The 9,855-nt window shown below is 46.0% G+C and overlaps 1 long non-coding RNA gene across 1 annotated transcript in view; it reads left to right on the top strand.

Annotated features, from left to right (window-relative positions):
* LOC147997830 (uncharacterized) overlaps nt 1-2,163 on the top strand; it is an 18,369-nt gene extending 16,206 nt beyond the window's left edge. Inside the window, exons 2-3 of the long non-coding RNA XR_015647559.1 lie at nt 827-1,025; nt 1,939-2,163. This is a non-coding gene — a long non-coding RNA (uncharacterized LOC147997830). The remainder of the gene's footprint in view (nt 1-826; nt 1,026-1,938) is intronic.
* Nucleotides 2,164-9,855: the final 7,692 nt, after the last annotated feature.

Below are 9,855 nucleotides of genomic sequence, written 5' to 3'. Positions count from 1 at the left end.
ATCTTTCTTTCTTCTGAGATTCTCGGAGGTCGACCAGTAGTCCCGACGGCACTTTGCCTTTGATGATCCCTCTCCAATTGTCCTAGGTCGACCAGATGTCCCTAACATATGGCGACGCGTACTTTACTCGATCCACCTGGTATTGACTTCTGGCTTTTTTTTTTTCAATTTATTAATGATATACCTATAATATATAATATATAATATATTATATATCGACCAGTTGGAAAACGAGGTCGACTAGTTGTCCTATGCCTTACATACAAAGCAGTGACTGGTACTTGCAGTACTATGATTTTTTTGTTTTTGTTTCTTTTTCTTTTTTTTCGGAGCTGGGGGACCGAACCCAGGGCCTTGCGCTTGCTAGCTAGGCAAGCACTCTACCACTGACCAACTGAGCTAAATCCCCAACCCCAGTACTATGTTTCCGCCCCCCCCCCTTTGGTTTACATTCAATCTCTCTCTCTCTCTCTCTCTCTCTCTCTCTCTCTCTCTCTCTCTCTCTCTCTCTCTCTCTGTGTGTGTGTGTGTGTGACAGGGGAGGGTCGGCCAGTTGTCCCTTCCATTATAAGCAAACTGAAGGTATCAATTGGTCAGCTGAATAGTTCTCTGCTTTCCATTGTTCTCACCATCTCTCCAGTCGTATTTTTTATAAATATTGAATATTAAATATATGTGGGGGGGGTGTGGCTGTGTGTGCATGAGTTCCTAGGTACGAACCTGAGGGAGGGAGGGAGGAGGGAAGGAAGGAAGGGAGGGAGGGAAGGAAGGTCGACCAGTCAGCCTCCTTTCTTTTTTTTTAAAGTTATTTCCTCTTCTTTTCCAGAATTATTTATTTTGTGTCTATGAGTACACTGTAACTATCTTCAGACACACCAGAAGAAGGCCTCATCCCATTACCGATGGTTGGGAGCCACCATGTGCTTGCTGGGGATTGAAAACTCAGGACCTCTGGAGGAGCGGCCAGGGCTCTTAACCGCTGAGACATCTCTCCAGCCCTCTTTTTCCAGTTTTAAATAAGCCTCGTTAGTTGAGCGATCTGGGGAGTTGCTTTTCTTTCCAATTTGTGTGTGTGTGGGGGGGGCAGCAATGGATCCAGTATCCAATTCCCCTTTCTCTCGATAACATCTTATTACAGTAAGATGGCTCGATTTCATTTGCAATTACTTTCTTATTCTAGACGAAGGTTGATGAATAAATCTTCTTGTCGCTCCATGAAGGAGGGAATAAAATAATATTTGGCTAGGTCTATATTCCTTCATTTTTATTTCTCTTTGTTTCTTGTCCTTTCTTTAAAAGAAAGAGGTCAACAAATCGGTGTGTACCACCACCACCACCACCACCACCACCACCACCACCACCACCACCACCACCACCACCGAGTTGTAGGGATCCATTATGGGCCCCTGTCTGTCTGCCTGTCTGATTCATTCGTGTTTATTTAAACGTCCTCCAATGATGGTTGTGCAGTGAAAGAAATGCGTGCCCGAGCTCGAGCTCGTGCGCAAACACACACACACACACACACACACACACACACACACACACACACACCACACGGGGGGGGGGCAATGGGGGGTGAGGAGGAGGAGGAGGAGGAGGAGGAGGAGGAGGAGGAGGAGGAGGAGGAGGAGGAGGAGGAAAGCTTGGGTTGGGTGGTTTGAGGATTTGAAGGTTTAGCCCTGCAATGTTCCTTACAACTTAAAAACTTTGTGACACACAAAGCGATATTCATTTTCTCCTTCTACTTTTCACTCTGTAGACCAAGATGGCAGACTATATCAGCCTTTGTGGAATGTGACCTTGTATTGCTTTGCCCTACTCTGCTCTGCTCTGCTCTGCTCAACTTAACAGACGTGTTTTTGCTTTTGTTTATGATTTTTGCTTGCTTGCTCGCTCGCTCCCATGACTTGACTGTGGTTTCCCTTTCTATTACAGCACGGTGACCAGACTGCCTTGGGGTAATCAGAAAGGAGGCCAGAAGCAGTCTTTTTTCTGACGCACTGAGACTACATACCAGCCGATTTGGAGGAAAAGATATCCCTCTCTCCCTCCCTCCCTCCCTCCCTCCCTCCCTCCCTCCCTCCCTCCCTCCCTCCCTCCCTCCTTGACCCATTTTCCCTCTTTCCCGATACACTCAATAAATTTAAAGTAAATCAATGAATCAAGTCTCTAGTAATTTATTTGTTGGGATTTATTTGTTGGAAATTATCCCTCCACACCTTCGCCCCTCCCCCCACCACTCGAGGATGTCTCCCTGGGGGGGGGCGGGGGGGTTGGGTGGACTCGTGTAGGCATACCTCTCCTCCCTTGGCTTTCCGGTCCACTTCGCTCCAGCATACCTAACTCTTTGGAAATGGTAATAGAGTTCATGACACACCCTCACAGAGAGAGGAAGAGTCCGATCGTTCACTGATTCGCTCTCAGCCAGCCTCGCCCTGACAGCTCAGGCATGTCTAAATCCGAATGTGGGCAATATTTACATGACTTGACTTGGTGCTTCTAACTTTTTCTCTCTCTTTTTTTTTTTCTTCTTTAGTATTTTTTTCTTTACCCTACAAACAGCACACTGCAGCTGTCTTCGGACACACAGCAGATCGATCCCATAACAGAGGGTTGTGAGCCACCATGGGAATAGAACTCAGGACCTCTGGAAGAACACAGTCAGAACTCTTAACTGCTGACTCCATTATTTCCGATTAATGTTTAATGTTTATTTTATTTTATTTTATTTTATTTTATTTTATTTTCGGAGCTGGGGACCGAACCCAGGGCCTTGTGCTTCCTAGGCAAGCGCTCTACCACTGAGCTAAATCCCCAACCCCAATGTTTAATGTTTAAATAAATAAACCTTGTAAAGAAATTAAGCATCTTAAAACCATAGGCATGTGCATCCCCTCCTCATTCGTTCATTCCCTCGCTCATTCATTCAGACAGACAGACAGACAGACAGACAGACAGACAGACAGACAGACAGCAACCAAAGTCTAGCCTTTAACAAAGCAAGAAAGCATACCCTGCGGGACGCACAGATGAATTCCTGAGGCTTACCCTGCAGAGCTTACATGAGGCTTAGTAAAGGACTGACCTGACAACAGCTACCTACATACGTTGAAAAGTCTACCTGGTATTGACGGATGATGACAAACTGTATGTGTGATACAAAACTGTATGTGTGGTTCCCCTTATAACTCATCTCGAAGAGCCCAGCTGTTGGGGCTCGTTCTTTTGGGGGGAAATGGAGGCTTTTCATCTTTCCCAAAGCTCCTCCTAGATCCTTTCTGTCCATCTGTCCATCCGTCCGTCCGTCCGTCTGTCCGTCCGTCCGTCCATCAAATTCTACCCTAGGCCTGCCCTTAGGTTGGTGGTCGTCCATTGAGTGCTAGTGACTTCTGACTTGTCTCTGTCTTCCCCTCTGAGAACTGTATTTAGATCTGATGCAGGCACGCAGGCAGGCAGGCAGGCAGGCAGGCAGGCAGGCAGGCAGGCAGGCCCTCCCTCGTTTTGAAACAGACAGACAGACAGACAGACAGACAGACCAAAGGGTCAATGACTGACTGCACTTAAAGGGGCTGTTGACTCCTCTTTGGAGTTACCGCTGTTTAAAACTTGCTTGATAAAATAAAGTCATCGAATCCAAACTACGCAAAGGGGACACTATAACAAATTACGACTGCTTGTGTATATAGAAAACAGGGTTTTTTCTTTCCCTTATTCCATTATGTATGTTTGCTTTTCTTCAAGAATAAAACCGGCTAGGTGGTGCCTCGGAGACTTTTTTTTTTTTCCCCCCAGGAGTCCCTTCGGGCCCTGCCAGCGGGAGCCTGGACCTCTGAGGCCAGAGAGGGTGTGCTGTATCCCCGGCTCGCTCCCTCCCTCCTGGGATCAATCTAAAAAATGGACAGTTTTGGACACAAGCTTAAGTAATGTTCAGCTCATTCATGCAAGAGAGATGTAGGAAGGACAACACCCCCACCCCCACCCCCACCCCTACCCCCACCCGACCAAATAATACCCTAACCAATAAAAACTAGCTCCTTACTCCTCCGCCTGAGGATTTCTGCGGTCTCATGGTTTGTTCTTGGTTGTTGTTGTTGTTGTTGTTGTTGTTGTTTTGTTTTGTTTTGTTTTGTTTTGTTTTGTTTTGTTTTGTGTTTTTCAGACTTTAAGACAAATGTAGGGGTTGGGGATTTAGCTCAGTGGTAGACCGCTTGCCTAGGAAGCACAAGGCCCCGGGTTCGGTCCTCAGCTCCGAAGAAAAAGGAAGAAAAAAACAAAAACAATAAGACAAATGCTTGTTGTGATTCTCATTTCATTTCAAGGCTGCTATTCTCTAAATCAGAAGGACTCCCTTACAATTCTTCATGGGTAAACTTGCTTTACATCCCTGACATCAACAACAAAAAGAATTCAGAAAGTGGTGATGGACCAATCTGTTTGGGTGTTTCTTGCCTGCTTGACCTTGACTCGCACAAGAGAGCATAGAGAATAAAATAAAGTAGGTGGATGGAGAGATGGCACCGTCGTTAAGAGCACTGATTGCTCTTACAGCGGTCCTGAGTTCAATACCCAGCCAACACATGGCGGCTTGCAACCATCTGTAATTGTCAATCATGCCCTCTTCTGGGGTGTCTGAAGACACCTACAGGGTACTCGAATAGACATAAAACAAACAAACAAACAAACAAACAAATCTTTAACAATTAAAAACAAAAAGAATAAAATAAAGCGAAGGACCCGCCTTGGAGACCTGCCCGGTATTGCTCCAGAGTCTACTTTTTAAAACACAGAGGTAGGGGTTGGGGTTTTAGCTCAGTGGTAGAGTCCTTGCCTAGCAAGCTCAAGGACCTGGGTTCAGTCCTCAGCTCTGGGAGAAGAAAAAAAATACACACACACACACACACACACACACACACACACACACACACACACACACAGAGAGAGAGAGAGAGAGAGAGAGAGAGAGAGAGAGAGTTTGACAGCAATAAAAAACAAAACAAAACCACTTTAAAATACAGAGATGTAAGGATACTCAGAGGGCTCAGAGGAAGCAACCAAGTGTTTGTTATATGGGTGCCAACAATATGGTTCATCTCTTCTTCTCTTCCACGTGGCATGGTGGCCAAGGTGGTGGGGAAACCACACAGTGAAAGGAATTGAACTACAGCACACAAGCAAGTCTCCCTCCCAGACATGAATAAAACTGAAATTAGGCTAAATGTACAATGAAAGGAAGCCAGGTGTTCGTGCATGTCTTTATTTCCATCATTCAAGAGGCAGAGGTGTTTAGAACTGTGTCTCTGTGAGATAGAGGAAGGCAGGCAGGCAGGCAGGCAGGCAGGCAGGCAGGCAGGCAGGCAGGCAGGCAGGCAGGCCTGATCTAGGTACTGATTTCCAGGTCTATGTGCAGACACCCCTGACTCAAATAAAGGAGTGAAAAGGAAAAAAAAATACAATTCACCTGGAAGGGTCAGCCAGCCATCAGATGCAGTGAACTAGAAAATTGGGATTCTCAACTGAGGCCTGTTCCCTCCCTCCCTCCCTCCCTCCCTCCCTCCCTCCCTCCCTTCCTTCCTTCCTTCCTTCCTTCCTTCCTTCCTTCCTTCCTTCCTTCCTGGCTTACAGACAGCCAGGTCCAAGCCCAAAAGAGTCCAGCAAGGAGCTTAGAGACTATGAGAGAGTGCACAGGTGTTCTAGGGAGGAATCAGCTCACCACCCAGCATCCCCATTTGGGTTCTTGTGCAATCGACACAGGGAGATTGACAATCTGGAATTTAGTGAGAAATCAAACAAGGGACACAGAATGCAAAATATTTATTTACACAGCAAGTGGGTCAGTTGGATTAGCAAGCTAGGACACCCACCCCCGACCCCATCCCAGCCCCCTACCACTGCCGGGTCTCCCTTCCTTGTTATCCCTTTCTCATGCCTCCCTCAATATGGGCACAGAGGACCAGGAACATGTTTCTCTCAAAAACGCGTTTTCTGCTGTGAACTCAGTCTGGCAGAGAGTGAGTGGGTGAAGGATCCCTAAAGACCAGAGAGTTTATTAGAGGAAGGCTACCTCACAGTGTTCTTCACACCAGGAACAACAACAACAACAACAACAACAACAACAACAACAACAACAACAGCAACAGCAACAGCAACAGCAACAGCAACAATGAATCAACAAATGGTGGACAGGAGATGAGCAGGGATGCTGGGGGGATGGGAGGGAGGGTAGGGCTGGTGAATCTGCACCTCCCTGAAGGTCTGCCTGTGAAATACTGGTTGATATATGCCTAGTTGAGGACAATATTCCCCTCTCCTGTGGTTTTCAATGGGACATGACTTCATTGCCAGAGACTATGGAATTGTTTCCATTTTCCCCTTCAAGAACTGTGTTTAGATCTGTTACAGACAGGCTCTGGGTTTTGAAACAAACAAACAAACAAACACACACACACACACACACACACACACACACACACACACACACAGAGAGAGAGAGAGAGAGAGAGAGAGAGAGAGAGAGAGAGAATAGAGAAAAACAGAGACAGACACAAGAGAATTTGATCTCTCTCTCTCTCTCTCTCTCTCTCTCTCTCTCTCTCTCTCTCTCTCTTTCTCTCCCCCTCCCCCCTCCCCTAGTTTCTCAGACTGGGTTTCTCTGTATTCGTCTGTAGGGCGGGAAGGACTGAAACTCTCAGATTCACCTTTCTCTGCCTCCCTAGTGCTGCTTTGATGGTAGTTTGGGGAGATTGGGATAGGAAGTAAAAAAGCTTGAGTGCTGATATCAAAGCCTCCCCTCCCCCCCACATGCATGCATGCATACACACACACACACACACACACACACACACACACACACACACACACACACACCCCTACCTGTCTCCTTCACACAGTTATTAAAAACTTTTTAACTGTGATTTAGAAAGTGTCTAGGGCTGGAGAGATGGCTCAGCGGTTAAGAGCACCCGATTACTCTTCCAGAGGTCCTGAGTTCAATTCCCAGCAACCACATGGTGGCTCACAACCATCTGTAAAGAGATCCGAAGCCCTCTTCTGGTGTATCTGAAGACAGCTACAGTGTACTTATATATAATAAATGAATAAATCTTTAAAAAAAAAAAAAAAAAAGAAAGTGTCTAGATCATAGCTTCAGAGTCAGCACATCCTCTCCATACAGAAGACACTGACTGACTGACTGACTGACTGACTGACTGACAGACGGACGGACGGACGGACGGACACACACACACACACACACACACACACACACACACACACACACACAAATACATATTTATATATTTAAAATGATGCTTAAAAAAAACCCGTCTTCCTGTATAACGGAGGTTTAAAGGGAATCTGGCTGACAGCACGTTTTTGTGGTGTTTTAATTCCTTTTTTTTTTTTTTAACCAAATAGGAGGGAGATCTGTTGTCCCTTTTATTAAAAGCCAAAGTATTAAGTGGCGAGCCGATGTTTCAACTTTCACCATTCTGTTCCTTTCACCAAAAAGAGGGGGTTCTTTGGCTTTTCCTTTCCTTTTTGAAACAAAACCAGTTGGCCTAGCTTCCCTGTTCCTTTTCCCTCTTCCACGGTATGCTCGATGAAATAAAGTAAACAAATGAAGTTTCTAGTTATGTATTTGTTTGGGAGACCCGAACTATCTCTCAAGAGAGAGTTGCGGGTGTTGGGGATTTAGCTCAGTGGTAGAGCGCTTGCCTAGCAAGCGCAAGGCCCTGGGTTCGGTCCCCAGCTACGGAAAAAGAAAAAAAAAAAAGAAAAAAAAAAAAAGAAAGAAAGAAAGAAAGAAAGAAAGAAAAGAAAAAAAGAAAAGGAAAAAAAAAAGAGCGAGTTGCATCTCCCCGCCGCCCCCCCACACACAAGGCCTCCTCCCTGTATGTGGGGGGAGGGGGAGGGGTGGACAGGAGCTAGCTGAGAGGGGGTGGGGTGGGGCGGGGCTGGAGAATATGCAGGTCCCTGAAGGTCAGTCGGGGAAATACTGCTGCTGCCCTAGCACGCTTCAGTGCCTCTTTAGAGTTTAGAGTTTTCTAAAGTTTTCTGCCTGAAATCAGCGAGTGATGATTTCACTGTGAAATGATGTCTGATCATCGCTCTCGCTGTCCTGTCAGGGCTCCGGCTCCTGGCAAATGTCTGACTGAAGGAAACCTTAGTTAGACTCACACCCAGCTGTTTGGAAATGGTAATGGAGTTGATAGCACACCCTGGGGGAAAGAGGCAGACTCCCTTTTTGCTCACTCTCAATTCCCAGCCTCGCCCTGCCAGCTCGGGGATTTCTAAGTAAGGGTGAATCTGGACCATATATGTACAGGGTTTGGCGTTTCTGATTCATGTTTAATGTTTAGTTAAATAAAGCTTGTCAAGGGCTGGAGAGATGGCTCCGAGGTTAAGAGCACTCACCGCTCTGCTCTTCCAGAGGTCCTGAGTTCGATTCCACAGAAACCACATGGTGGCTCACAACCCTCTGCAAAGGGATATCCCATGCACTCTACTGCCCTGTGTATATGAAAAGGGCTTTAGTGTACTCAATGTAAGTGAAAATAAATAAGTAAACCTTTAAAAGAATGAAACAAAATGAAGCTTGCAAAGAAATTGAGCATCTTAAAATGCCAGGCACGTTTATCCGCTCCTTTTTTTTTATTTCGTGTGTGGATCACATAACCACAGAGGTGGTTCCCCTTTCCTTAACCTCGACAGCCCAACTGGGACAGAAGTGCAAACTATCATCTACCTATCTGGGAGTGGAGTGGTTGGATACAGGGAGATGGAGCATTTGCAGTTAGTAAAGTTCTGATGTCGGTTTTTATTTCCTTTCATTTTTGGATAGATATCGGGAGCCTTTTTTTTTTTTAAGTACAAATTTTGTTTTCTGTGCAACATTCTGATCATAGTTTCCCATCGCAAAGCTCTTTCCAGATCCTTCCTCCCCATCCACCACCCCGTACTAACCCAGGCCTGCCCTTAGATGTGGTTGATGCATACCCAGGTGAGTCTCCATTGGAGAAAGGACGATATTCCCATCTCCTATGACTGTCAATGGCCGATGACCTAAATGCCAGTGACTTCGGACTTGACTCCATTTTCCCCTCTGAGAACTGGGTTTGGATCTGTTGAACGCAGGCAGGCCCTCGGTTTTGAAACAAACAAACAAACAAACAAACAAACACACCAAAAAATATTTAAAGCAGGCAACAACTGCCTGCACGCCAAGAGACTGTTGACTCCTCTTTGGAGATAGTACGATGTGAAACTTGCTTAATAAAGTAGAGTCCACACAACACAAAGGGAACACTTTAACAAATTATGAAGGAGAGAGGGGGGGGGGTATGTTTATCTACCTCCTCTTGTTTCTCAGACTAGAGATTTCATCTTCCTCTGTCTCTCGAGTGCTGGTGGCTTTGCTGCTGGTTTGGGGGGGGGATTGGGATAGGGATAGGAAGAGAAAAGGCTTGAGTGCTGATTTTAAAGCTCTCTCTCTCTCTAAAGCTCTCTCTCTCTAAAGCTCTCTCTCTCTCTCTCCCCCCCTCCTTCTCTCTCTCTTTACACACACACACACACACACACACACACACACACACACACACACACACACACACACACACACTGGAGAGGAAGACAGGAAGACCTATCTAGATGCAACGTGAAGAAGGCCTATGTCAGATGAGTTAATGGCTAGGGAACTGTTAGCTGGCTAGTCTGCCATTTTGTTGCAGTTGCTAATATTATAAGGACACTTTCTCATTGGTTGTTTCTGCTGTTGCTGCCAGAATTCATTACATATTCTGTTAGGCTCTTCTGTGTGATAACACACTCAGAAACCGAACACTGTTGAAGTCAGTC

The sequence above is a fragment of the Rattus norvegicus genome, unplaced genomic scaffold, assembly GCF_021556685.1.
Source record: "Rattus norvegicus strain SHRSP/BbbUtx unplaced genomic scaffold, alternate assembly SHRSP_T2T unassigned-0000041, whole genome shotgun sequence".
Lineage (NCBI taxonomy): Eukaryota > Metazoa > Chordata > Mammalia > Rodentia > Muridae > Rattus > Rattus norvegicus.
This window is presented reverse-complemented; position numbering and strand designations above follow the sequence as displayed.